The following is a 6,295-nucleotide window of genomic DNA, read 5'->3' on the forward strand; positions in this document are numbered from 1 at the left end:
TTAATAATATACTGAGAAATTCTTGTTATATTTATTTTTTTTTTTTTTTAATATATAAACGAGTGTCAGAATCAAAACGTGTTAAAGCAACTATACTACTACGATTAAATATTTGTTTTTTATTAATTGGAGCACTGAATTTATATTTCATTCGAATGTTTTTATTTATTATTTATTTTCTTGTTATTATTTTCATGCAAGAGTACACTTATTTATAAACAGCTAGTCTGATGAATCAAGTGAATTAAGAAATTTTTTATTTATTTTATAATCTATCCACAATGAAAAAAAAAAAAAGGAAAAATTCTTAATTCAAGTATTATTTGTACTATAAAAACAAGTTTTTTTTTTTGTATTTTTTTAAGCATGTAGTATAATTTTAAATATATATTTTTGTTGTAACTAGTATTTTTTTTAAAGAGGCCACTTGATATGTTGACACAGTGACTTTGAAAATTAATATAGATAAAATATATAAACTCAGTATATGATAATTATTATTATATAAAATATGATTGGTAAAATTGATTAAATTTTCTTGTTATCAAATAAATTACTGATTAATATAAAGTGGATTTTAAATCAATGATAAATGACAGATTGTTGGATTGTCTGTATCACAAAGGATTTCTCTTGTATTTTAAATAAAAATAAAAATGTTAAGATCGATACTCATTGTGACACAATTTGATAAGAATTTATATATATATTTGTGTTAGCTGATATATCTATATGTATAAGGGAAAAATAAAAATCAAGTATGTACTTGGACTCAATGGCGCTTTGCTTCAACATCAATATTCTACAGCTCGAGGGATTATCATCATCATCATCATCATCGTCATTGATAAATTCGTAAAATGAGACATTTGAAAGCTGACGTCAGCTTTATGTACACAATTTACAAACTACATATATAAATATATTTTTTCAATTCAATGCAGTTTTAAAAAAAAATCTTTAAAAACATTATCAACGCTTGGACTCTAGTAAAATTAATTTTGCAATTTTCTTTTTTGAATTTTAAATATAAAACTTGATGGAAAAAAATAAAAGAAAAATTGTCTTATTGTTGTATGTTTGTGAGAAATAAAATTAAAATATCCCAACAATGTAAATTATAATTAAAAATATTTTTAAAAAATCAATATAGATTTTATTTTTAATGCAAGCCATAAGTATTTATATCTTATATCGATGTATAAATATAAGTATATACATCAATTCAGTGTACGCAATGTATAATTATATTTGATATAAAAAAAAAAATAATTCATGTCATAAGATGCCAATGGATATTATGGTATTATTATTTCTCCATTAAAAACGTGATATCTTTCTGTCTCATCAAAATATATACATACACAATTTGTCTTTACATCTATACTTAAATTTATAATTCATTTCAATACAGTAAAGCACGAATGTCTGATGAATTTTATTATAAATTATTATTTGATGATTCAAATTTGACGATGCGCATATTACATATATAAATCTCGTGAATATAGTCTGATCTTGATTGCCATTAAAATATCTCAACACATAAAAATAAAAATAAATAAATAAAAAACCACCACGCCGGAAATAATGTGATATTATATTTTTTTGATTACTATGACGAACCCTGCGCTTTCCAATTAGAAACACTTCTTGACAGTAAATTACATACACATCATCAAAAATAAAATAAGGGATTAAAAAAAAAAAAAAGTCTATATATTTTTTTATACATGAAAAAAAAAGCCCACATAAATATAAAAAAATATAAAATTTATAATGGCTGTAAATTTCACACCTGAGATATTTTTTGATGAAAAAAAAAGTTTTTATAATATGGTCAAAGGGTTCATTATATAAAAAAAAAAAAATAATAATTTTGAAATGTTGTTGTCCTTGTTTTAAAAAAAAAAATTAAAAAATAAATGTATATTTAATTTTATATTAATTCATAATGAAAAAAAAAATAAAAAATTTATAAATATACGTCTAGTGCACTATGTGTATATGTAGACATAGATTATAATTATATTGTACATATATACATTTAAGTACATGTACATATATATACGCTTACTTGTTTACAAAATAATTTTTTATTATGAATTGCATATTTGATATCTGATAAACATGTTTCAATCGTAAATATATATAAAATAGTATATATATGTATATTTATTTATTGAAGCTCAACGAGGGCGTTGAGAGTTCACGGTACGTCGGTTACAGTAATAGTTGCATACACTGTTTTTGTGTTGGAAGTGAATATATATACTCAAACCACGAAACGTAACTTTATAGCGTTTAATCACGTCCCTGATGGGTAAGCACGCGTGCGTTGGCAGACCAATGAAAACATATGGCCAATAGCGCATTATATACATTTATATTTTCATATATATATACATCATCAATATATACATGAATTAGTGGGATTAGAAACGCAGACTGGCATAATTAAGCTGCGGTGAAAAGTCGAGAACCGATTAGTTTGAACACGCAAATGATACACTTGATTCTAATCAATTTATCACGGGATCATTAAAAATATATACATGATCAAATTATTATTTTAATTTTTTTTTTTTTTTTATTTATCATCTTGCGCGCATATATAACACCTATTATTATTATTTTTTTTTTTAATTATACAAATGTTTCTTATCTTTTTCCATATTTCTAAATTAAATATAAAATTATGGTAATTTTAATTGTATGTTGATATGGTGGATAAATGTTGATAAGAAAAATTAATATTAAAATATTATTTATATATGTGCAGTGTATGTTTATTCATTTTAATTTTTTATTTATATACCTTTCAAATGTCTATTGTCATTTTTTTTTTTTTTTTTCTTTATATTGAAGAAGCTTTTTTTTTGCATGCAATTTTTACTTGGTGTATGCGTTGATATGCGTGTTTGAAATGATAAAATAAAAAAGGAATATATTGAACCGACATTTCAACGATTCAAGTTTCATTTTGAGCTGAGAAACGACGTCATATTATATCCACATAAAAGTGGTGTGAGAGTAGAGGTGATATATAAAAAAAGGTGAGATCCAGAAAAAGCTCTCGACAATTTTATATATCACTGCTTTTTTTCTTCTTTTGCTCTTACTGTCATTTTTTTTTTTATTTTTTTGCTTTTGGAGCCTGGATGATGATGATGGCAAAAAGCGTGCTTGAAAAGCTTGTCTGAAGTACTCGTAACACACCATTACATACATTCAGTACACATGTAATTTGTTGAATACGATGTATGAATGGTGCACGTACGTACTGTGGGTGTCAGGTTTCATTTTCGTCGCCTATTTTTATTTTTTTTATATTACTCTTTTTACCTTTGGAGCAAAATATTATACACAATAAACCATAAAAACTCTGCTGAGATTTGATATGGGTCAAAAGCACATAACAAACATTACACACTCTATGTACGAAATCAAATATATATACAATCTTTTAAAAATAATAATAAAAATATACATAGAAATTCAACAAAAAGCATTTCATGATTTTTGGGAATTTATATATATACCAAAAAAAAAAAACCAGTTCGACGAAGTTGATGCATAATTTTATAAACCGGTTGTAAGGTAAATATTATATTTTTAATGAGTAAAAAAAATTTTTTTTTGATTGGATAAAAATAATAAACTACTGCTGAATGTTTAATTTAAAATTCATAAAAAAAAAAAAAATATGCACTCAATGATAATAATGCATTAAAATAAATAATTTACAGGTAAAGGTAATATAATTTTGTATTTTCAATTTGAACAAAAGAAAAAAAGCCAATTGTATTTAACTAATTTTTCCATAAAATTATCGAGCTTTTTTCAACTGTAATTTGCTGAAGAGCTTTTTTTTTTTTTTCATTTATTTATACGAAAATATATATAATAGGCCTAGGGATTGATGGTAAAGGCTAGTCTGATAAAATAATTGCACCATAAGCCCCAGATATATAGTAGAAAGAAGGAAAAAAAAAAAAAACTTTACTAATCCTCATTGGCTCTTGTGGCATAGAATCGATTCTAGAGCCACGTAATAAGGGAGATACACCTGAGGATATCCCTTTTGAAATAAGCGTATGTATACATTCGACCGAAAAAAAAAGAAAAATAAATAAGAAAGAATCCTGATAAGTAAAAAAAAAAAAAAAGAAAAGTGTATACATATATACTTATAATAAAAAAAAAAAAAAAAAAAACTTAAAGCCACCATCTCGGAACCGCTCCTCACTGATTTCCTTCTCTAAATATGGCCGCCTCTTTTCTTCCTTCCTTTAGTCGTTCAAAACCAAGTATTTTCCTTCAAATTCTCTCTTCACCATCCCCCTCTTGTATAACCACCCATAACCGCCCCTGCTTGCCCCAAGGTTCTACTTGATTGCCAAGGCATCTTAACCTCGGCATTCATTGAGTCCGCACGGACTAAATATCTATAAAATTTTCATATAAAACATTGCACCACTTGCTCAACCTATAAGAACATGCTATTTTTAAAAATAACCAACAAGCATACGTTGGAAAATTTTTATCACGCCCAGATAAAATAAAGAGGCGTAACACTTGTAAAAAACACCAATCATATTACAAATAATACTATATTTAACCAATTGAATTCAAACTCATTCATAAAATTTTATATCATCGAGTCCGCGTGGACTTTTAAATCTATATATCTCTTGTATATATATATTTTAGAGCTTTATATGTACGCGAGGATAGTTACATAGGCACCAAAGTACCAAGGACTCGGTATATACTCGGCAAAGCCTCAGGGGTAACAGCGCGGCAAAAGAAAAACAATATATACATATATATATATTTTAACTGAAAAAATATCTATAAAAATTGCGACAGAGAGAGAAAACGAATAAAGAAAAAAAATAAATTCGAACGTTTCCGTGGCACGAACTTCAAACCAACCAACCGGCACATCATTCGCCACTATATATATATTTATTTATTTATTATATATATATATATATACCATGAGCATCATCGACAATTCAAACGTGTAACCACCCCCTCCTGCCACACGACGTCCGGCCAATTAATACCCCAAGTACGCGCTCGTCCACTAAAGTTTGCCTCCAGTTAAACGCCAGCCACAACTGTACCATACATCTGCGAAAAATTTTATGTCTATACTTTTTTTTTTTTTTCTAATTATTTTTATTATTATTGTTATTATTATAACCTGCTCCAGACTCTTAAAAAATATATGTACATCTTTAGCCGAAGCTTTTGGAGTTGTTATGTATTTTCCAATGGGTGAGAGCTTTTTCACTCCATATGTTGTGTTCTTGTTTATTTTATATATATATATTATTTTTTATTATATACTTAATCATCATCATCATCTTGTTTTAATTTTATTTTTTATTTTCATTTACCCTCATTCAATCATCATTTTTTTAATTCTTCATTTTAATACAACTTAAGGCTTCATGTTAATTTGCCACATGACCCCCACGAATTAATAATTTAAAAGATATTTAAACAATAAAAAAAAAAAAAAACATCACGCAAGCTACAAAATTAACGGTTAAGTTGTCAACGGAATTTAAAATGAAAATGCGGGTGGATTCATCAGTTATTATATGAGAATATGACGAAGCCGGAAAATGTCAATCCTCAGCTTGTATATGTATATTTAAAATGTATATATGGATGTAGTTAATGTTATACTTTAATGAAAGCTAAGTTGGCGTATTCGCGGATGAGTTAACACCGTCAGGTGCCAATTATATACTGGGTGTGGGCGTAGTTGTGAATCTTCTTGGAATTTATAGTTAACATAGTCTTTCCACTTTCAGTTGTAGCCATCAACCTCGGGGAATATATACACCAACACATATATTTAATACTTGACTTTCTCAAAGAGTTAACAAACGACATTGCTAATAGACTCTGCCAAATATGAAATTATGTTCATATGAAAATTACCAAGTTAAATTTATATATGAATATATCTACGCGTAGAAAATTTATAAATATTATATAGCTGATACAGTTGAAATTTATTTATAAAAATAATATAATATAAATATTTTTATCATTGGTATGTCTCGCCAGTTGGACGCCAATATTGACCGCTATATATATACACTATAATAATAATTGTCGGTTGACGAATTATTTGTTTTGGCATAATGCCAGAGCATTTTATTGCCAGTTCGTTTATGTTAAAATTTACTGTGAAATCGACGAACGTTTACATATTAACTATCGTATATGCATCACAAATAATAATTGCTGATGGTTTTTATTTATATATATA

Source organism: Aphidius gifuensis, linkage group LG1 (assembly GCF_014905175.1).
Source record: "Aphidius gifuensis isolate YNYX2018 linkage group LG1, ASM1490517v1, whole genome shotgun sequence".
Classification (NCBI taxonomy): domain Eukaryota; kingdom Metazoa; phylum Arthropoda; class Insecta; order Hymenoptera; family Braconidae; genus Aphidius; species Aphidius gifuensis.